General features: G+C 37.7%; 1 pseudogene; it reads right to left on the bottom strand.

Annotated features, from left to right (window-relative positions):
• Positions 1–344: 344 nt before the first annotated feature.
• On the bottom strand, positions 345–872 carry LOC129011560 (peptidyl-prolyl cis-trans isomerase A-like; annotated as a pseudogene).
• Positions 873–25,141: the final 24,269 nt, after the last annotated feature.

Here is a 25,141-nt window from a genome sequence, read left to right on the forward strand (position 1 = left end):
AGATTTTCCATTTTGATTAGGTATTGGATTAGATGTTGATGAGAACCAATTCTCTGCCTATAATTTTACATGTCTGACAAATAGAAAAATCTTCCATAGATCAGCTTCTAGATCTGAACACTTCAGCACTCATTTTTTTTTGTTATTTAGTTTTTATTTCATAATCCTAAATTTAACTCTGCAATCCAGCTAGGCATGGAAGGGAACAAGGAAAACAGGGAGCCCAAAGGGAACTGCAGAGACAGCACAAAGATTCTAGGATACTGCAAGCAAATGGGGTGGAGGACTGTTCTCCTGAACTACAGAAGGAATGGTCTGGTGGTTAAGATAAAATACAGGTCAAATTTATTCGAGTTGTCCACTGTCAGCGATGGTGATCTTCTTGCTGGTCTTGCCATTCCTGGACCCAAAGTGCACCATGGCCTCCACAATATTCATGCCTTCTTTCACCTTGCCAGAGGCCACACGCTTGCCATCCAACCACTCAGTCTTGGCAGTGCAGATGACAAACTGGGAACCATTTGTGTTGGGCCCAGCATTTGCCATGGACAAGATGCCAGGACCTGTATGCTTTAGGATGAAGTTCTCGTCATCAAATTTCTCCCCGTAGATGGACTTGCCACCAATGCCATTATGCATGAGAAGTCACCACCCTGACACATAAACCCTGGATTAATTCTGTGAAAGCAGGAACCCTTATAACCAAATTCTTTCTCTCCAGTGCTCACAGCATGAAAGTTTTCTGCTGTCTTTGGAAACTTGTCCGCAAACAGCTCGAAGGAGACGCGGCCCAAGGGCTCGCTGCTGACGGCAATGTCGAAGAACACAGTGGGGTTGACCATGGCTGATAGTACAGGGCTCACAGCGGCGGCGGCATCTGCAAAGGCTTCAGCCCTTATTTGTTGCCACTTCCCATGCAGGTCCAGTGGCAAGTTTCACAGGAAAAGCTCATTTAATTTTAAAATGTCTGGTCCTACATCTTCATTTCATGACACTATGTAAGTCACCAGTGGGTACCAAGTAGTGATACTCCTGTTAACAATTCCTGTCATGGGATAACTAGCAACAACTGAACTACACATAGAAGTGAGTCTGTGAAATACAAAAATATGTCCACCACACCAAAATACATGTATTCAACATTTGACTTCCCTTTAGCTGGTCCGCAAATGCCCGTGACCATTCTCCTGCTATCCAGCACCATGAGAAAGCATGATAACAGTAAGTATGGATGTGTGATAGTAATCCAACTAAGCACAAGTAAAATATCTTAATTTTGCAAATATTATGAAAACATACGTCCATGCAACACAATGCTGGGATCCCTCCCAAGGCCCTGTAAGGGACCCCTGCAACTGAGAAGCTGAGAAGCTAGACTCCATTGGTAAATCTAGCTCTGATAAAAGATGCATTCCTTACCAGCACCAAGAACTGAGGAATAGAGTTTGAAATATAAGGATTCCAATTAAATATGAGATAGCTTTCCTGTCAGTGTTGCTGAATGTTGACATTATGACTGAATAGATAAAGACTTACAAGTTCAATATTCTAGAAGCTGTTTACCTTTCAGTTCTTTTGCCCTTGTTTAAAATGCAGAACCTGCTCAACTTGTGATAAGGTTAAATCCTGATAAATGTATCAAAAGTTGAACATATCCTAAGTCAAAAATGCATTTAAGGCTGGGCACGGTGGCTCGCTCCTGTAATCCCAGCACTTTGGGAAGCCGAGGCGGGTGGATCACCTGAGCTCAGGAGTTCAAGACCAGCCTGGTCAAAATGGTGAAACCCCGTCTCTACCAAAAATACAAAAAATTAGCCAGACCTGGTAGAGGGTGCCTGTAATCCCAGCTACTCTGGAGGCTGAGGCAGGAGAATCGCTTGAACCCAGGAGGCGGAGGTTGCAGTGAGCCAAGATCGCACCACTGCACTCCAGCCTGGGTGACAGAGTGAGACTCCATCTCAAAAAAAAAAAAAAAATGCATTTAATACACCTAACCTACCAAACATCATACCTTAGCCCAGCCTACCTTAAACGTGCTCAGAACACTTACATTAGCCTAGAGCTGGGCAACATGGGACAATGTAGCATATTGGTTGTTTAACCTTGGGATCCCGTGGCAGATTGACAGCTGTTGTTGCCCAGCATCACAAGAGTATTGCACCACATACTGCTGGCATAGGAAAACATCAATACTCAAAATACTGTTTCCACGTAATGCGTATCACTTTTCTACCATCTTAAAGTTGAAAAAAATCATAACTTGAACCATAAGTTGGGGACTGTCACACAATAAGTGGTAGCTTCTAAAATTTTCATGATTCAACATCTACATTTCTATAACATAAGGTAACTGGAAAACAAGTCACAATTATATATGTCTACCTTAAATAATTTACGCTATCAGAGAAGCATAGCCATTCATGAATGAAGCATATTTTGAAGAGGTTAAAAAGGAAACTAAAGGTAACACTAGGCACTCACTTTATTTATCTTCAATTATTAGTCATGCTTTATCAAATTCCTGTTCTAGCCTTTGCCAAGAACAGAACAGTTTTTCCTCCTCTCTCTGTTGTCAGGTCACAAACAAAACTCTGCTATTATGTGACTACAAAAACATTTGGTTTTTCCCTTCTAAAAAGAGATAGGCTACATTTTCTCATTTTATTTGTCTTTCCCAGTTCTATTTATTACAAAAACAAAAACAAAACACAAAACAGCTGCCCCAGAAGGATGGAGATACCGAAAACCAGAGATCTCCTCAACAGTCCCTTCTCTCCAGCCTGCCTATACTGGACAAAAAATAAACACTACAGTCGGACACCGTGGCTCACGCCTGTAATCCCAGCACTTTGGGAGGTCAAGGTGGGCAGATCACGAGGTCAGGAGTTTGAAAACAGCCTGACCAACATGCTGAAACCACATCTCTACTAAAAATACAAAAACTAGCTGGGTGTGGTGGTGTGCGCCTGTAATCCCAGCTACTAGGGAGGCTGAGACAGGAGAATCACTTGAACCCAGGAGGCGGAGGTTGCAGTGAGCCGAGATTGCACCACTGCACTCCAGCCTGGGCAACAGAGCGAGACTCTGTCTCAATAAATAAATAAATAAATAGATAGATAAATAAATAAATAAATAAACAAACACCACAGAAAATCAGCAACTGTTTTTGCCTCTGTTGAGTTTTCTCTCCAGCAATTGCTGGTCTATATTTATTTCACATACAGAGTATTCTCACTCTAAACTGTATTCCTCTGCCCTCAAATCACCAAATTAATAACATCCTCATTCATTCATTTCTATGGAAACCATCACACAGTGGAATAGACATATCTACTCCTTGGTAAACTCAACTTGTAAAAGATCATATAGTTTAAATTTTGTGTGTATATAAAAACAAAATTTTAAACAGATGCATTTGATCAGAGCACATTAAATGTTCTAAAAAGTGACATGAAATGGTTTCGTCACAATTGGAAAAAAATGACTAGCTAAAACTGAATTTTTACAAAGCGTGATGTGTAAAGTTGGTTTCGAAATCACCAAATATTTTCTCAGTAATCATAAGCATTGCTAATGGAGTCTACAAAAGTAACTAGACGTTTCTATTATAGAAGACTATAATCTAGTTGTAGAAAAGGACAATAAAGATATTTTAGGTAATAATAGCATTCACCTAATAATAAACACAAAAATATATAGGAAAATCCAGAAAAGACATGATTATTATGTGAATATATGCACACTTTAAATAAACCTGAGGAAAAGATTCAAGTTACTGTTTTGGGAGAAGGTATGAAATGAACACACAGAAAGAGGCAGAAAAGCAGAAGACATTTGAAAAGAGAGACGATCCACTTTATTTCTAGTCCAAAGCTAGCATGGGGAAATGTCAGGAGAAAAAATTAAAATAAAATAAAAAATAAATGTGGTGAAGCACAATATGAAGGTGGGGCTTGAAATAAGTATTTGATTCTATAGATAATGTAAATCCACTAGAGAAAAACCTTATAGATTAACGAAACAATGCATATAATAATTTAAGAAAAGAAATCTGGTAGTGCTATCAACATCCAATCAATTATAAAGGAAAGATTGACCTACTCCTGGCAATTGGAATACATTTCTGTTCATGTCTTCTGCCCACAAATTTAATACCTTTTCTGTCTTAACTAAGCACTGTAACTTTTGCAGTTTAAGATGCAACAAAAAATCTAGCATACATTTCGTCTTTTCTTCTTTATGGTATCATAGGTAGATTAGTTTTTACCATAGGTCTTAGGCAAAGAAATTCAGTCTATTATTAGAATCCCATATGTTGACACATTCTTGAGTTCAGGAAAAAGGTTATCTAGCCATAAGGAAATATTTTTATACTTATGATTAATCATATGAAATAGCATTTTATTGAAAAATGTTATGTCTCTATACATTGATGAGATTGATGTATGGTATTCTTTAGCATGGAATATTGGTCATTTTATTGATGATATAATTTACTGAATGTATTCTCTGGGTCTAGAACTGTGCCAATTATTTTCTATCCATCTATATGTCACTTCATGCTTATAGCAACTCTTTGTTTTACAGGAAGTGAAATTTGAGCCTATAGGTGGCCACTTTCCCTAGGCTACACAGTCAGTAAGTGGCAGAGAAAGAATGTGAACCCAGTCTGTCTCATTCAGAAGCTGGCACTCTGACCACAATGCTGTGCTATCATACAGGATAAATCAAGAAATTTCTGATCTTTCTATTTATTCTAGAACTGATTTTATATAATAAAAAATAGTTTATCTAAATGGTGAAAGAATTCTAGAGAGAATCTAGTGGATCTAGCTGTGTTTGCATGGTATACACTATTCATATATAAACTTGATTTACATTAATTAATTCAATTCTATCTATGGAGCACTTAGTATGTTCTATGTGCCCAGTGCTAGGGCTAAAAAACAAATATGATCTAGTCCTTTCTCTAAATAGCTCACATTCTGGTGCGGGAAATAAGAATATAAACAAGTACATTAAAATATCTGAAATTTAAAATTTCCTAGAGATTCTCAACAGCAGATTTTAACTTACACAGGACAGAATTGGCAGACTTTAAGATACATCAATTGAGATTATCCAATCTAAGAAGCAGAAATTAAAAAGAATTTTTTAAAAAGATGAATAGAGCATCAGAGAACTGTTAGACACCATCAAGCACTGCAAACACATTCATAATGAAAGTTCCAGAAGGAGAAGAGAGAGATAAAGGGGAAGAAAGAATATTTGAAGAAACAATCACTGAAAACATCCCAGACTTAATGAAAAATGTTAACCTCCTAATAGAAGTACCTCCACAAATTCACAGTAGAATAAATTCAGAGATCCACATCTAGACACATCATAATCAAACTGTCAAAAAAACAAAGAAGCAACTCATCATGTACAAAGAATCTTCAAGAAGATTAACAGATGAGTTCCCATCAGAAATCATGAAGCCAGGAGACCATGGAATTATATAAAGCAGTCTCCCATTATTCACAGGGGATATATTCGAAGACCACCAGTGGATGCCTGAAACTGCAGATAATACCAAACTCTCTTGCTGTTAATTGGAATACGTTTCTGTTCATGTCTTCTACTCACAAATTTAATACCTTTTCTGTCTTAACTAAGCACTGTAACTTTTGCAGTTTGAGATGCAACAACAAAACTAGCATAAATTTCTTTTCTTCTTTACAATATCATAGGTAGATTAGTTTTTAACCGTAGATCTTAGCAACCTCAGCACACAATTTTTCTTCTTTTCATATCAGGTCAAGGACTTTCAGCTTTTGACTTAAAGAAAGCACTTTATGGTTCTATTTAGCATATCTAAATTGCCAGCATCATAACCCTTCTGCTTTAGGAACATTTTAAGTTAAATGAGGGTTATTTAAACACAAGTACTGCGTTATTGCTACAGTTGATCTGATAACTGAGACTGCGACTAAGTGACTAATGAACAGGTACTGTGTACATCATGGATACTTTCCAAAAAAAAGGATGATTTGTGTACTGGGTGGGATGGAGCAGGATGGTGCAAGATTTCATCATTCTATTCAGAATGGTGTGCAATTAAAAACCTATGAATTGTTTATTTCTGCAATTTTCCATTTAATATTTCCAGACTGCAGTTAACCATAGGTAACTGAAACTGTGGAAAGTGAAACCATGGATAAGAGAAGGCTATTGTATTCAAAATGCTAAAAGAAAAGACTGTCAGTGAAGAAGAATGTTATGTTCAGCACAATTAACATTCAAAAGACAAAGGGTAAATTAAGGAATTCTCAGATAAGCAAAAACTTTAAAAACTGGTCTCTAACAGACCAACCCCATAAGAAATACAAAAACAAGTTTTTCAGGCTGAAATGAAAGGATATTAGACTAGCTCTAATTCACATGAAGAAAGAATACCAATAACACTAATACATAGGTAAACATAAAAGACAATATACATGTATTTGTGTTTATTTTATGCAGTTTAGTCTTTCAAAAAACTCCCTCCAGAGAACATCAACACAAATGAAACATTTTTGTTTCATTTCTTTCTAATTTGGTCTTGAGGTACCTGTCTTGAGAATAGCCACAAACTCTAGCCCTACCTTGATGGAGATCCCAAGGATTTGGTTATAGAAGTTGAGTGTGCCTTTCCCAGATACTTCTTTATCCTGACAGACTGCCTACTGTCTAGCCCATGACCAGGTGTCCTCACAGGACACTTCTTTATACTGGCAGGAACCATGTGGCTCCTGTCTGACCTGTATAATATTTGTGCCAAGATAGCCAATCTCTAGAAAAATAACTATGACTGGGAGAAAATTTGCATCCAAGTGTGTCAGTCAGGAAAGACACAGAGAAGACACACAACAAAATACATGAAATAACAGAAGTCGTTTATTACTTACAGGTCCAAGAGAGAAGGGGGTTACTAATCAAGGCTGATGGGAAGATCTCAGGGGAATTGTGCTCAACCAGAAGATGGAGAGGCAGAGAGAGGTAGATCTGTAGGCTGAATCCATTTGAGTATACGGCTAACTATATAAGGTCTAAGTATAGACCTGAATCCATTTTGAGTATAGGGTTAACTGTCTCATACTAGAAACAGGATTTAGTCACCCTTGATGCAGGCTGAGGCCTTTATTGAGGTGCAGGGTACCCAAGCAGATTTCCCATGAGGAATTCTAATTGATGGAATTAGACATAAGACCCATGAGGCCACACTGTGACTTAGAAGTGATCACTGTGGCACATCTGCATATTCCATGAGAGGTATGAGTGTCAGTGTGATGAGTCCAGTAGGTTGGATCTCTCTGTTTCATAGGGAAGTGGTTAACAGGAGGTGGTTATATAGGGCAGATATCTAGATCGACCACATTGAGGAACTGGCAGGAGGCAGAGAGTTGAAAACTGCATCAAGGGTGACTAAATCCTGTTTCTAGTAGAAGACCGTTAACCCTATACTCAAAATGGATTCAGAGCCAACATAAAATTGCAAGTACTCACTACACCTGTGTCCACTGCAATGGACAATGTCTTAATTGGTTCAGGCTGCCATAATAAAACACTATAAATTGGGTGGCTTAAACAACAGGAATATATTTTCTCACACTTCTGGAGGCTAGAAGTGTTAGATCAAGGTGCCTGCTGATTTGGTTCCTTCCTGGCTTGCAAATGGCCACCTTCTTACTATATCCTTCCATGTCAGAGAGTGAGAGAAAGAAACAACTCTCTGCTGTCTCTTCTTATGAAAACACTGATCCTATAGGATGAAGGCTTCAGTCTTATGACCTCCTTTCATCTTAATTATTTCCTTAGAGGCCCAATTTCCAAATATAGTCACACCGGGGGTTGGATCTTCAACATATAGACTTTGGAAAGACACAAATATTCAGTCAATAAAGACAACATCCTCTATTGGTTTCCTCTCATCTGTTTCACATCCCTGGTTCCTCACTCCCATTTCCTAAGATCACTTTCCAAATAAACTATCTGTATACAAGTGGATCAAGTTCTGTTTTCATGAGAACACAGGCTAAGGCAAGAATTGCTTCCAGAAATTTCCATGGCAGCATTGTTTGCAATAGCAAAAAAAAAAAAGGAAATAACCTAAATGGCAACTGACACAAGAATGAAAAAATAAATTGTGGTATATATGTAATGAAATTAAGTTCTGGGGTTAAAATGGCATAAACATGTCAAAGAATACATACAGTATAATCCCATTTATATAGAATTCAAAAACAGATGAAACTCAACAATATGTTGTTTTTTGTTTAGGGTATAGGTTCACATGTAGAAAGACTATAAAGAAATCAAGGAAATGATAAACACATCATTCAGTGGTTACCCCCAGAAATGAAGAAAGAGGGCTTCAGAGTTATTGGTAATGCATTTCTGAAGCTGAATACTAGATATATGGGTGTTGGTTTTACTGTTTTTTATCATACACACATATGTCTTTACATCATACATATATTACATTTATAGTTATATATGAATATGGTTACATATATTTGCCTGGGCAACAGAATGAGACCCTGTCTTGAAAAAAAAAAAAAAAAAAAACCAATATGTTGTTCAATCTTAGGAATTCATGGTCCTGAATAACTAGGCTAATTAATTAAGAGAGACGATAGCAATTTTCCACTTACTATTTTTGCATGCATTTAGCCTTCCTGAAATATGGTTGAAATTTAATTTATATAAAATTATAAATAAGAAATAAATTTATACTATTAAATTTAAATAAAATTAAATCACATATATATAACATACATCACATGTATACATATATCATATTTACAGTTAAATTACATAGTATTTAGCTATATATTGAATTGCATAGCAATTAACTATGTAATTTATTAGGCATTTTAATTAAGACAGTTAATTTAAAAAAAACAAAATATTAGCTTGAAGTATGAAAAGTGGGCTTTTAAAACACAACCTTTGTTAAATGATGCATTCATTTAACTTAAAAAAAATGAAACAGCAAAGTTCTTTTCACCAACAACATTTTCCAATTCAACTAGAAGAAATCCTAGGAGGAGAAAAAATATTTCTTTCCTAGGCAGTATACATTTTGAAATCTACCAATGGGAAAACATCTGTCAAGAATGAATTTCAGAAGAAAATTAATTTTATAATTTACCACCTAGATAGCTGCCAAACTTCAGTGACTAAAGCTCTAAACCAAGTGGCAGCAGATCTAACATTCTTTTCTCCTTCCTCTTCACATTCCAGCTCTGTGACTGGATGCAAGCCAAGATCCTAGATGACTCAATTTTTCACTCTATCAGATGAAGACAATACTTGCCATCTCCCAAATAAAGGTTATGAGGTCTAATCTGTCCGTAATGCATTTGGAGATCCTTGCAATAAAGATTAAAACCATATATAAAATTTATTATATTTTATAGGTGTGAGTTTTCAAGATCAGTTATCTTGAAACTGTTTATTCCCTAAGAATTGGGCCTGCAGTTTAATATCCTATGACACCAAATACATGGTTCAATCTTAGTTAGGGATCCACAGTCTTCAATAACTAGGCTTCCATTGGTATAGTTAATTAAGAGAGATGATAGCAATTCTCCACTTACTATTTTTGCCTGCATTTATCCTTCCTGAAATATTGTTGAAATTTAAAACATGGAAGCTGGTTACTACTTACTCCTAGACACCATCCTAGAAGTAGCACAAGATGGGTCATATGGCTGATTTAAAATCTAGAATATAAATGTGACATAAAATGTAGGATTAATATTTCAAAAAATGCACCTGTCCTAGCCAAGGATGCTTCTCTCCTTAGTTAAAAATGATATCATTAACATTACAGTTTACTGATTAAATGCCATTTACATATTAGTATTTTCCTATTAGCATTAGGAAGAAAATACCTTTTAACAAGTCACATCTGCCTCTTCTCTAAACTCATTAACAATTCCTATTCACCATATTGTAAAGACATTTACTTTCAAGATTTCAGGCTTTAATAGGCCAGGCATGGTGGCTCACATCTGTAATCCCAGCATTTTGGGAGGCCGAGATGGGAGGGTTGTGTGAGGCCAGGAATTTCAGCAATATAGGGAGGCCCCCATCTCTACAAAAAATTAAATACCATTTAAAAATTAACCAGGCATGGTGGCATATGCCTGGGGTCTCAGCTCCCTGGGGGAGGATAAGGTGGAAGGATCGCTTGAGCCTGGGAGGTCTAGGCTGCGCTGAGCCATGATCACACCACTGCACCAGCTTGGGCAATTAAGGGTTTAAAAAATAGCTTCACGACTCAAGTCACTGCAGCTTCGGAGTTGTTTTAGCTTTTAGATACATGGAAGTATCTGAGCCTTTCCCATCCTGTGTGCAATTTAACAGAATCCCTGAGTGTATTTACCAATATTACTTTTCTCTTCACCCAAATTCTCCTACTCATTTTTTAAATTCACTTATTTTCACTTATTATTATTCATTCAACAAACATTTATTAAATGCCTACCTACTATGTGCTGAAGCTTTGCTGAGCGAAAAGATGCAAATAAAACATTATCCCTGCCTTCAAAGAAATTCATTGTATAGTAGGGAAGACATAGAAGGAAATATGTGTTTCTAATTCAATATTTTTTAAATCAACAATTCAAAAAAAAATTAAATGAGTTTTGTAGCATCCATGGTTTTGTAGTGTGATCATGTCACACCCCTGACAGTTTAACCTCTCCGTGGGTTCCATAGGTTTTAGGATAAACTTGGAATTTGTACACATACCCTGCCATAAATGTCCCTAGTTCACCACTACCAGGACAGCTCTTTCCTGCAGTAGAGTGACTTCTCACAGCCCGAGCTGCGCCATTTCTTTCTTTCTCGTCCTTTGCCTATGCTGTGCCCTCTACTTGGCATGCCTGCTGCTAGTGCTTGCTCTTTTGCTAGATTATTCTTATTCTTAGGAGTTTTCTCTGGAAAGCTTCCTCTGACTCCTTTAGCTTTGTCTATGCACCTCTCCTCTTAGCTTCCATGGAATTACATGCATATCATTATTATAGCATTTATCTTTCCCTTTAAGTTATTTCTCCTGGTAGAATATTCAGTCCTTGAAAGCAACACTATCTTATTTATCTTTGAACCTATTACCTATCACAGTGCTTTCCTTCATGATATCTACTCAATAAACTCCATTGACCTAATGCTTCACAGAATAAATGAATACACTTTTACATAAAGGTAAGTCTGACAGAAGAAGCTATCATAAGGAACTATAAGAGCACATAGAGAAGCTCACAGCTCAAAATGGGTATGAATTTAGGGGGCAGTCAAAGGTTTGAAAGCTCCCCTGCAGAGGTGGTGTTTTCTGTGCCAGTTTGGAAAAGTGGCTAGGAATAAGCCAGGCACAGTGATAGAGGAAGGAATGCTTGCTGATATGAACTAGTGTCCTCATGCTGAAGAAACAGCATGTACAATGGCACAGAGTGGGTGTAGCAAAGTCTTTTTCAGAAATTGACCAAGAAAGAAATAACTATGTAGTCATAGTCAAAAGGAGAATACGAGGTAGCTACATTTTCCGTTTGTTCATTCTTAGTCTTACGTTATAACTGAGCAACTGGGTTCTCCACCGCCCCTTCATTCTGTCCCTCCTTCCCATCTCTCCTGGCCTGCCTGTCTGCTTCCCTATCGTTCTCTCCTCCCATCCCCATCTTCCTTTGCTTATTTTCTTCCTCCTTTCTCTTAAAGCAACAGCTGATTACAAGTGTTTGATCTTGGTTAGGCGCAGTGGCTCACGCCTGTAATCCCAGCACTTTGGGAGGCTGAGGTGGGTGGATCATCTGAGGTCAGGAGTTCAAGACCAGCCTGGCCAACATGGCGAAACCCCATCTCTACTAAAAATACAAAAATTAGCCGGGTGTGGTGGTGCACGCCTGTAATCCCAGCTTCTAGGGAGGCTGAGGCAGGAGAATCGGTTGAACCCGGGCGGCAGAGGTTACAGCAAGCCGAGATCATGCCAGTGCACTCCAGCCTGGGCAACAGAGTGAGACTCCATCTCAAAATAATAATAATAATAATAATAATAGTAATAATAATACAAGTGTTTGATCTCTCACAACTCAGAACTTTTTGGAACTTATACATGCTGACCTACTCTATTTTACAGAAAAGGCACATGTTGATCAAAACAGACACAACACCTGTAACTTCTTACAGCAGTTACAGCAAAAAATAGGACCCAGTCTCCTAACTTCTAATGTAATACTTTCAGACTCTCTACGATCAAGTTGGTACAAGCTTATTCTTCCAGAATTAAAACAATCTATTTAAACTCAAGGAAATAGTTTTAAAAGGCTGCTTCCTTTAAGACATGACAACAGTTTTTCTCAATAGGGACTGTGAGATCAACTTCCTGGAGATAGCAATTATGTGAATGTGGAACATACATTGTTTGAGAATGTATATGAAGAGTATGAATATTTCCTTCTTGTTAAAATATATTTTTATATCAAAGTGCCATGTATGTAACAGAGTGAGGAATTATTATATTAATGTCTGGCTGGCATAGGCCTTCGTCTTAGGAACCCTGTGTTAGATGGAGTGGCTCTGTTTGTGTGAATTGAGGGGTAAGAAAGCATGGTAAGAGGAGCCAACAAGATGTTTGAGAAACTGCCTCATTCCTGACGAAACCTCAGGTCTTCAGCAAAATTATCAGACAGTTGGAATGTTTGGCGCGGAGTGATCTTTAGTGGAAACTGACAAATGACAGGTCTGTTTGCATATGTTGGTTTAAATTAGAAGTGAGAAGGCACCTATTGGAGCAGCCACTATGAATACCCGATGAATACCCACTCCTCATTCTTCTTTATTAACAGAAACTCATTTGTTCAGGGTGAAATTGTACCCAGGTACACAGTTCTCATCAATGAGACACAAGTGATGGACTGATAGGAATTTGGGTTTCCTAATGTAGGTGACTCCTCAACTCCTCCTTTTCCCGTTTTCCTGCCAGTAGTATGATCAGGCTATTACCGGTGCAGCAGCCACCTGGCAAGCAGGAGGATAATGAAGATAGAAGACCAGAAAGATGAAAAGAGTCTGAGTCAACGATGACCCTGTGGAGCTAGACTGGGAAAAATACTCCGCTATTTGACTGAGCCATTGCTGTTGCATTTCTGTTACATGCTGCTAAAGCGGGTCCTAACTGATCAATATACCCAAACATAGGAGAGGGAAGAGACGGACCGTGAAGAAGTAAGCTGGAAGATAATTTGCAGAAATCACGGCGAGGGTGTTGAATTTTTCACAGACCATGAATTGGGAAGTTCAAAGAAACTATACTCCAATTCTGAGGAAAATGGAGGTTCCATTGTGTGTCTTTGCAGCATCGTGTAACAAGCATTTCTGTTTAAAATGGATCTATGTTTGTCCCAGATCTATGTTTGTCTGGCAGAGCCTATAGGTCTTAGGAGGTAGGAATGGCACAAGTCTGTTTATGTGAAAGTCTAAGAAGCCTCTGGCGAACTCATTCTTAAGGGGAAAAAAAGATAGTTCTGTAGAAGATTGTTTCAAGTATAATGGACTTGTTGTCAAAGGGAAAACATGATGCGTAGGATTTTTATATTTGATTGCTCTCTGGCCAAATGCCTGAGGTCTCCTGCCTGAGTTCAAGGACAAGGAGGCTGCAAAAAGAAAGAGTGAAGCTAAAATGGACATTTTCTAAATACCCTCCCTAGGATGGTTAGCACCCAAAATATCAAAATTCTTGATACTAGTTTGATAGGCATAATTATGCTGAAGACAATCACTGCAGTGGTGGCAAAAAGATTGCTAAAAGTGACAGGCATTGCAATGACAATTTCAGTGCCCTCAGTGTAGTCACTAGCATCTTGGTGCAGAGCTTTGCATGTGCCCTATATATAACATGAGTATCGACACAATTTATGGTAGTCATAATTCTATAGATGTCTCCTGTCCCAAGATTCCCCAAAGCAAGTTATTCAAACATGAATCTAGGCACTGTGCTAAAGGGACTCTGCAGATGTGATTAAGGTTACTATCAGCTGACTTCAAGGTAGGGTGGGCCCAAGGTAATCACATGAAATCTTAAAAGTCAAGGAGGAAAGTAGAAAAGTAAGGCAGGAGAGATGAGCAGGAGGGATCAGAGAAAATGAAAGTGTGAGAAGGACCTGACCTGCCATTTCTGGCTTTAACAATGAAGTTGGCCATGAGCTAGGGAATGTGGGTGGTCTCTAGAAGCTGAGAATGACCCCACTGTCAGCTAGCAAGGAAAAATAATCCCAGTTTAACAACCACCCAGAACTGAATATTGCCAATAACCTGAAACCAGTTTAAAACAAATTCTTCCTCAGAGGTTCCAGTAGACAATGCAGCCCTCCCAACACCTTGATTTTAGCCCGGCAAGATCCATGTTGGACTTTTGATCTATCAAACTGTGAGATAATAAATTTTATGTTAAGCTGCTAAGTTTTGGTAATTTGTTACAACAGCACAGGAAACTAATACAATATTTTGCCTTTTTGTAATTATTTCTCTGTACAGTCATCTGCCACATAATGACATTTTGGTCAGTAACTGATCACACATATGACAGTGGTTCTGTAAGACTGTAATACCAGATTTCTACTGTACCTTTTCTGTGCTTAGATATGTTTAGGTACACAAATATGTATCTTTGTGTCACAACTGCCTACAGTATTTAGTACAGACACATGCTGTACAGGTTTTTAGCCTAGGAGCAATGGGCTCTACCATATAGCCTAGGTATATAGTAGGCTATACTATCTAGGTTTGTATAACTACAATCTATGATGTTTGCACAATGATAAAATCACCTAATGATGCATTTCCTAGAATGTGTCCCCATCATGAAGTGATGTACGACTGTATGTTTGTCTCCCCTGCTAAAAAACTCCCATCCTTTAAGGCAAGGATAACGTGATCCAGTTATTTACTTGTTTGTCTATTTTTACTCCTCCTAACCAAGGCTTCCCCTCTATTTTTTCTTTTTTGATATAAAATTTCCACTGTCTTTCCCTTAAAGTATTCATAGTTTGTTTTTAAATATCTTTTCAAGAACAATGGTTGTATTTGATTATTGCTAAGGTCTTATTGCACAAGGGAAAATAAAGTCTACCTTCATTTGCATCTCAAAAAATAAGAGTTACACTTAAAATAGGCGTGTATATGTTGCGCTGATTCTGCTTACATTGGTTACAAGGTAAAATGTATGTATATTGGTACATACATTGGTTGCTCCTTACCTTCATGTTCACTGGCAGAGTTGCAGAGATAGTGTTATGCCTCTTTCATCCCTCAGTGATTTAAAGTTGTACTTATATCTTTTCATTACCATTCGAATTTTATTGCTCCTACATTTATTTGTATTTAATTCATGTGCCCAGTAGAAAATATATTTTAAAATAATTTTGTTTTGAAAAAAGGAGAAAATGATATTTTAAGAATCACAAAAGTGAAAACTCATTTCTATTTTAAAGGATTTTTTAAAAGGTAAAATTCTGAGTCTTATGCAGATAAAAAATGAACATATGTGGAAATTTTTATGTAACTCATTATTGATGAGGGAGCTGGTAAGATGTTAAAATGTGTTCAGATAATCCAAAGAATAATCACAATTATAGATCAGAAATATTGAAATGAACTTGCAAATAAAGGCAAAATTGCTTCTTCCATAGTACAGAGAAAAAAAATCTCTTTAACGTCACCTAATAGAACATGTTTGCATGTCTATAAACAAGAATTATTTTGCATTGCTATCAGTTATCTACAACAAAGGTATTGTAACATAGATCAATGGCAATAAAAAGTGTAGAGTCTCGTGGCTCACGCCTGTAATCCCTGCACTTTGGGAGGCTGAGGCCGGCAGATCTCTTGACCCCAGGAGTTGAAGACCAGCCTGGACTATATGGCAAAACCCTGTCTCTACAAAAATAAATAAATAAATAAATAAATAAATAAATAAATAAAAATACAAAGCTCAGGAGGGCATGATGGTGCAAGCCTATAGTCCCAGCTACCCAGTACTATAGGAAACTACAAACCTCTATTGTTAGATTTGTCATCTATTATTCTGCACAAAAGCATTCTATGGATTCCATTGCTACAATCATGTTTTGCAAATTGGGATATATAAAATAGTGGGGGAATTCTCTGTTTCAGTGGAAATTTATGCATATTTAGAGCACACTCTTCCTGATACTTCTGATTCTATGGGGACTCTGCACTTTTTTTTTTTTTTTTCCAGACAGAGTCTCACGCTGTAACCCAGGCTGGAGTGAAGTGGCGTGATCGTGGCTCACTGTGGCCTTGACCTCCCCTGGACTCAGTCAATCCTCCCACCTCAGCTTCCCGAATCAGGCACATGCCACCATGCCCAGCTAATTTTTGCATTTTTTTGTAGAGACAGAGTTTTGCCATGTTGCTCAGGCTGATTTCAAACTCCAGTGCTCAAGCAATCCACCCTCCTCAGCCTCCCAAAGTGCTGGGATTACAGGCATGAGCCACTGTACCCTGACACAAATTTCTTAAATGTGGGAGGAATTAGTGCTTAGGTCTGTAAGACTGTCTAATTATACTGCTCAGTGTTAGAAATCACACTTGCATCTCACACCAAAGCAGATCTTCCAACCTGGTCTCTATCAGTAACATTGATTTAATATTTGCTGTTTTATTTATCAAAGTGTTCAGAGCCATGGGCAAGAAAGAAGGTGCTAACTTAGGAACTCCTCAGATTAAGCATAAGCATTCAAGATAATGCTACATTTTTAAAATGTAATATTTGCTATGCTTTGAATGTCCCCTCCAAATCTCATGTTGGAATTTAATTGCCATTGTGAGGATATTAAGAGGTGGATGTTTAAGAGATGATTACATCACAAGGGCTTTGCTCTCAAGAATGGATTAATACCATTATCATAGGAGTGGGCTTCTGATAAAAGGATGAGTTTAGCCTGATTTCCTTCTTCTCTGTCTCCTGTGCTCTTGCCCTCTCTCACCATATGATGCTTTTCTCTATATTACAACATAGCACAAAGGCCACCAGATGAGGCACTATGTTCTTGGATTTACCAGCCCCCAGAACCATAAACCAAATAAACTTCTTTCATTATCCAGTCTGTGGTAATCTATTATGACAACAGAAAACAAACTGGAGACAATATTGCTTTGCTATTTTTAAAATTTACCATGTTAAAAATAGTTTTCTACATTTTCATCTCAAATAGTAAGTTCTCAAGGTGGAGCATAATATATTCTATTGTTTGTTTCCTTTTCTGTCCACCATGAGAACACTTTTTACATTATTTTAAATTTATATTTCAATCAGTAAAATTTGCAAGATTAATGTTTTGTAATACAATCTAATTTTAAATTAAGGAACTTATATTACAATTATCTGAGGGACCTCAAACAAATCACTTAGGCTCTCTAAAGCTTAGGGCTGTAAATATTTCAACAAGATAATCTCTTTGTTTCCTTTATCTCTTACATCATTTTACTGTGATTGATATGGTGGACTGGTTTGCAAACATATTAATCATGGATAATTTTGGCAGAAGACCACTATAGACTGGTACTTACAACATTCATTTCTACATGCAAAGCAAAATGTAAGTTTCCTCAATTAATGGAAATTTAATGAGTTTCACCATTAAATATCAGTTACTTAATGTCAATTTTAAATTACCTATCTTAAAGAGCACTTATTAATACCTGATATCAGATACTGTGTTATTATATTATAAATACTAGTATCATAAATGTGAATGGTCCAATGACAATATGACTAACCAGTTGGGTCCATTATTACCTGCTAAATTGAACATTGAGAACTCTTACTAAATCATCAATGATTTGAGATTCACACCTATATATTAATCAATTACACAACTCACTGTTATTATCAGGATTATTCAATAACTTTAAAATGCTTAGAATTCTGAGGTTAGCACTGCACTGCTGGTTTGTAAGTCTCTGTTATTTGGGATGTAGAATTTACATTTCTTTCGATTCTACATTTTAATATTTAGGAAAGAAATTTTCAAAGATGAGATATCTGCTTACAGCATTAACTATCTTACATATTTAGTATGTAGTATTTCCTATACTAATTATCCAACAAAATGCTTATATTTAATCATTGCCATAAAAACATAACTAGTGTTTTATGATACATACACACTTTCTATCTCTGTCTTACACACACACACAAACACACACTTTTTCAGTTTCATTATCACAGTCTTTTACATGTAATTTGTTAGCTTGTAAGGTGGGTAGAGAAGAGAAGGGAGGAAAAAGATATGTTTTGTGGAGTTTAAAATATTTTTTTCTTTCCTGAATAAATGCATTCATCCTTCATGAACCTTTTAAAAATGATTTAGATAAAGAAACATGATTTCCAAATAACTACTGTCATAATCGTATCCACTCCCTTGAGAAAACTGAACTATGGCCAACCAATTTTCAGATGCTTCAGCCTGAGTTCTAACACTACCTTCCCTAAAATAGTCAGACCATAAGTCATACAAATACATGTAGTTTGAAGCCTTCCCTGTTGGTTCTACATCTCCAGGATAATAAAAGTGAGTTCAAAGTAAAGCTAGTGAAATTATCATTTACAAAAGCAAAAACTTACCAAGCATAAAATGGTAGTAGGCAAGAATAAGGGCAATGTATGAGTTATTGCTAAAATAAGTCAAGGACCATTCCTGTCTGTTCTTATAGCCGTATCATTCTCCTGCTTCTTCCACTACACCTTTCTCTTTACTCTGACAGTGCATTTTACTGACAACATGTAAAAATTAAACTAGATTTAATTTTTGCCCTGAAGTTCCTTCTTGTATTGCCCTTTACTGGCTGAAAAGACCATTCTGATCCCTCCATTTTTCTTCTAAATTATATTTGAAAATGAAAATGTGCTCCTTATTTTATTTATCTTTGCTTGTATTTTATAATAGGCAGAAAAAATAAGCCAGGTGGTAGCTTCAATACTCTGCCTGGAAATCTCCTTAACTAGATCATCAGTTTTCCACAACGCTGCAAACAGCAGTGTTGACAACTTTCCACCATTATATAACAAGGGTCTTTTCCCTTTCACTTTCTGTAGAAATTTCCTTGCTTTTCTTGAAACATTGACAAACAGCCTCCTTGATACCTGTCAGACTTCCATCCACAGCACTATCCCCAAAACAATGCCCCATCATTTAGGTTTCTTTTTGTTTGGCTTTGTCGTTTTTATATCACACCCCACTCCTAATGCCAAATTTTGTTCCAGTTATCTATTGCTACCTAGTAAATTACCTGTGAATAGTCACATATCTATGGCTCAAGAATTCAGAGACTGTACCGTTTAGACAGTTTTTTGTTTATTTGTTTGCTTAAACAACAGAAATTTATTTTCTCACAGTTCTGGAGGCTAAAAGTCCAGTAACAAGGCACTGGCAGGGTGGATTCCTCTGAGGCCTCTCTTCTTGGCTTGCAGATGGCTGCCTTCTTGCTGCCTCTTCACATGGCCATCCCTCTGTACACTTGCACCACTGGTGTCTCTTCTCATAAGGACACCATTCATATTGGATATATACTGAATCATTTTGTTTTGTTTTTTCTCCACAATGCTTGTGATCTCAGCTGAAAATGTTTGAATAGCAAAGAATATACAAACAGCTCAAAGCTAGAATCATCTAGAGGCTTCTTCATGCACATGTCTGGTGCCTAGGCAGGGATGACTTGAAGGCTGGGGTGCAGCCGGGACTTTAACAAAAGTGCTTTGTGTAGACTCTCCATGTGATTTGGGCTTCTTCAAGCATGGACCCTGGGTGAATCTGGATGTCTTAGGTGGTAGGCTAAAATGCCAAGAGCAGGTGCTCCAGCCCCATAGCAGAAGCTGCATGACCTTTTATGACCTAGTCTTGGAAATTACATACCATCACTTCCACTAATCTCTATTTGCCAACACAGTTACAGCTCACCCAGATTTAAGAGAAAGGGACATAGACACCACCTTTCAATAGAAGAATATCAAATAACCTGTGGCCATACTTTAAAACCCCCATAGTCAGGTACTCAAACTAACCAATAAAGGTCTAATAGTAAAGCTAGAAAATGTTCCTCAAAAAGAGAATAAGTTCTTGCTGGAAGTAGCAGCTTTTCTCCAAGAACACAGTCAAGGCCTCTCCAAGAACACAGGAGGCTTCTTCCAGGGTCTTAAATAGCCTCAATTCAGCACCCTAATTAACCACAGATCAGACACAATGCATCCCTGATCCACCACCAAGTGGCAGAGCTGGTAGGACCTCCTGGAGAGTTTTGTTAGCTGTGGTACTCCCTCAAAGCTGACAGCTTTATGAATTATACTTGGTTCTTGATTAATTTTAAAAGAACAAATTTCACATCTGATACCGTATAGTCACTTTCTATCTGAAAGAAAGATATCTGAAAAAATATCTGAAAGTCACTTATTCTGAAAGAAATAGAACCATTATTCATTTCAGAAAAAAATTGTTGTGAAAACAACCACTATCTCAATATTCTTGCCAACTGAGAACATGTTAGTTGATGAAACATCTAGAATTTCGAGGTTGATATGTCAAATAATATAGTTAGGTCTGGCTATCAAGCTACTTCACTCTTCAAACTGTATTATTTATTCTATTTTTCTTACTGGCATAGTCGCCTTTTGTAGGAGTGAAAAAGAATTTCTATTTTACTTGTTAGTCAACATTTTATGGAAACTGGTTAAATCCTTTTTTAAAAACTGCATATTCAATATCTCAAACAAGCATTAAACCAGTAATTCTTGCTTTGAATTTGTGATTGTCAAGACAACATTTAACTCAAAATCACAGAAGTAGTTTTAAATAAGAATCCCACATGAAAATACAATGATCATTTAAATCAGAGGTTGGCAACGTTTTTTCTGTAAAGGGCCAGGTAGTGAATATTTTAGGCTTTGTAGGTCATAAGGTCTCTTCTGTCCGTACTATTCAACTCTGTCACAGCAGCACAACAGCAGCCATCAGAGACAATAGAAATGGCCGTGGCTGTGTTCCAGTGAAGCTATTTTTACAAAACAGGTGGTGGCTGGATTTAGCCCCTGGGCTTTAGTTTATGGAGCCCTGATTTAAATCGAAGTGTGTTTCTAGGACCATCAACATCAGGCTCACTTGCGAACTCGTCAGAAATACAAATTCTTAGATCCCACCCCATATGTGCTGAATCAGCAACTAAGGGGTAAAGCCACAATCTGTGTTTTAACAAGCCCTCTATGTAATTCCAAAGTGAGTTAAACTATTAGTGTATATTATGCAGATTTTCATCAATATATGATAACTTTGCTTACACAATATTGATTATGAACTATTAAAAAGAGTGATGGTTTCCAATTCTGTAAGAACTAGATAGCATTTTTACAGCATTATTAGGCAAATCGAGCCAGAACACTGTATTTGTAAATAATGGGCCCTTACAGACTTTAGCTTATTCTTCTTTGTGTACTCTATTCCAAGCAGCACATAGTAGGTGCTCAAGAAAGACTTTTTTTTTCTTTTTCTTTCTTTTTTTTTTGAGATGGAGTCTCACACTCTGTCGCCCAGGCTGGAGTGCAGTGGTGTGATCTCGGCTCACTGCAACCTCTGCCTCCCAGGTTCAAGCAATTCTCCTGCCTCAACCTCCTGAGTAGCTGGGATTACAGGTGTGCGTCACCACGCCTGGCCAATTTTTTTGTATTTTTAGTAGAGACAGGGTTTCACCATATTGGCCAGGCTGATCCCGAACTTCTGACACTGTGATTCACCCGCCTTGGCCTCCCAAAGTGCTGGGATTACAGGCGTGGGCCACTGTGCCCAGCCAGAAAAAAGACTTTTTAAATAAACAAATTTAAAATAAGAAAAGATGAAAAAGGATGTATTCACTGATTTTTCCCTAGAAGTATGGATTGACAAGGAAACTCATTAACCAGGCTATTACAATTCTTTGGCTGTCTAAATATTGAATGAATGAATAAAAGAAGGGGTCAAGAAAATAATCTGATATTTTTGTGGACCATAAAATAATATTCTATATGCCTAAATAATTTATAAGTAGCAGAAATAGAAATATGCATAATATTAAGCACTGAAAGAGGCTTATGGAAAGATTTGCATTTTTCCTTCCAGTTTGAAAATTCTCATTATTCTCTATCTACAAAAAGTGAAAACAAAGTACTTGAAAAGGAAGAAAGATTTCCAAAATGTTAGAGCAATTATGAGACAAAGTTACTAAGGGAAAATAATGTGAACAGTTCCTCAAAAAGTTTCTGCTTTCCGCAAGCCCACTCTCAACTCCCACCCCCAAACTGTCCCCTGGCTTAAACCCTTAAAGATGACCGGTGAAAACAAGGCTGGACTTAGACCAGATTTGGTAAAACTGCATTCTCTAGAAGAGGGCATAAACGTCAATTCCAGAATGTTTCCAGAAATCATGGTCTTTAGACGTCTTAGTTTCATATAGGAGCTCCTTGAAGTGCTCGAAAATTTACCTGTTTTTTTTGTTTGTTTGTTTGAGACATCTCGCTCTGTCGCCGAGGCTGGAGAGCAGTGGCGCGATCTCGGCTCACTGCAACCTCCGCCTCCCGAGTTCAAGCAATTCTCCTGCCTCAGCCTCCCGAGTAGCTGGGACTACAGGCACCCGCCACACCCGTCTAACTTTTTGTATTTTAGTAGAGACGGGGTTTCACCGTGTTGCCCAGGCTGGTGGCGAACTCCTGAGCTCAGACAATCCGCCCGCCTCAGCCTCCCAGAGTGCCGGGATTACAGGCGTGAGCCACTGCGCCCAGCCCACATAGTGATTACTTTTTAGCGTCGTGATGGGCACATGGTAGAAATTTATCAACATTTGTTTAATGAGTGTGTGAACTCACTAGACACCCACACATACATGCATATCCATCAGTGTTTCCACATATATAGTAAACCAGACATTGTAATAAAAATACTTTTATTGATCTATGTGCCTATGTATCTATCTTTGGAATTTTTCACAATAGCCAGTCTTTACAATACTACCCAGGAATCAAAAGGCCCGAACGAACTAGTTTTGATCTGCTTTTCTGAAACAGTGCAGGAGGCAGGCAAAAATCATCCATGAGCTGGGACTTTAAATTGATTTTTAAAGTAGATTCCTGATTTAAGCGATTCAGAGAGTAACTAGTACAGTCATCTCATTTTATAAATAGTATTTTATGTTTAATCATTTTATATCTAATAAACAACAGAGTTGATCTCCCATGAGTGTTTTTCACTGCGATTTGCAACCTATCAGCAGATCATGAAATCAGTTCAGTGGGTTTTGACCAGCATGTGTGTTTGCATGCGTATAAAATAGAAAAGATGAAGCTCCAGAGTGAAAAAGAGCTATTAAGAGGATTACTTTATGAAACTTTTATTTCAATTTTACATGTGTATGTGATCATATGTAAAAAAAAAAAAAAAATTATCTTGTGAGTTGCAACCCAAAAAAGTTTGAAATCCATTGATTCAATAGTGCCGGATTATGGCTTGACTCCTAATTCTCTCATTTAGATTCTTCTCAACTCATCTTTAATATTAACCATAGAATAAAATATGTTAACTCTACAGTGGAATTAACCCTATCAGTTGGAGTAAATTTCAGCAGTACTGAGAGATTCATTAATAAAAACTGCACAACGTGGTGTTCCACTGTAGCTTTTCTGAATATCAGCATTTAGTTTTAGTTAATTTAATGGGGGATTATTTTTTTCTACAACAAGTGATATGGACAGGAGACAGGGAAATACTGGGCAGAAGAGGGCTGTTCCCCGGGAAAGGCCCCACCCTCAGGCCTGGATACCCACAGCTCTTGATGGCAACAGGCATTCCCGTTTTTGTGCCCGAAAGTTGCCTTTTGGCCCACCACAACCTCCCCCTGCACCCCGCCGCATCCTGTACTCGTATAAACCCCAAACCCCTAGCTCCAGGAGGAGAGGAGCAGGCAAAGAGAAGAGCAGAAGAGCGGCAGAGAAGGAGAGAAGAGAAGAAATATCGGGAGAAATTTAGCTGGGGATGGTCAGAGAATCAGCTGTCGGATGGCCAAACTCCAGGGGAAGATCATTTTCCTACGCCATCCCCTTTGCAGCTCCCCATTCATCCCGCTGAGAGCCACCTCCGCCACCCAGTAAAACCCCCACATTCACCATTCTTCAAGTCCATGTGTGACCTGATTCTTCTTGGATGCTACACAAGAATTCAGGATACAGAAACCTGTCACACTGGCCCTCTGCTCGTGCAAAAAGGCAGAGGGTCCACTGAGCTGCTTAACACTTAGGGCATCCAAGGACAGCAAGGCTAAAAGAGCGCACTGTAACACACGCCCACTTGGGATCCTGCACCTGTCCGTCTACGTACTCCCCCTCCTATATGGGGTTTGAGCAGCGGCAGCAACCGAACAGATGAACCACACCCTTGTCACACATCCTGAGAGGTGGGTCAGGGAACTATCGCATTTCACAAGGAAACTTTGATCCTTGGAACAATGAACAAAATTGTGTTGGAGTCTAAGCAAGGTAACTGATGGATATATAAAAGTTTCAATTTTCTGAATTGGAGAATTAGTAGAAATAGTGTCCATTCAGATGTCAGAAAAGCAGTTAAAAACTAGTTGATATAAGTAAATACACATGGATAATATTGATGACATATTATAAATGCCTAGAAAGAATAGGTATAATCAATTAGGTTTTCTTGCTATCTAGTTATACTATTTAATTTAAACTATAAACATTGTATGCATGCAAGAGTTAAAGATCAGAATGAACATAAAAGTGGTTGTCAATTATCTGGAGATTTATAAATACTGAATATAATTGTTTAGAATCAAATGGATAATTATTTATTTATTTATTTATTTATTTATTAAATTATCTGACTATTTGGATTAGATAGAAATAGCTTCAAATGTTAGCTATTGCTACAGTTTGTACCTTCCAAATCTCATGTAGAAATGTTATCCCCAGTGTTGGAAGTGGGGCCAAATGGGAGACGTTTGGGTAATGGGGGCAAAGCCCTCATGAATGTCTTGGTGCTGTTCTCATGGTAATGAGTGTGGTCTCGAT

This window comes from Pongo pygmaeus, chromosome 14 (genome assembly GCF_028885625.2).
Source record: "Pongo pygmaeus isolate AG05252 chromosome 14, NHGRI_mPonPyg2-v2.0_pri, whole genome shotgun sequence".
NCBI lineage: Eukaryota > Metazoa > Chordata > Mammalia > Primates > Hominidae > Pongo > Pongo pygmaeus.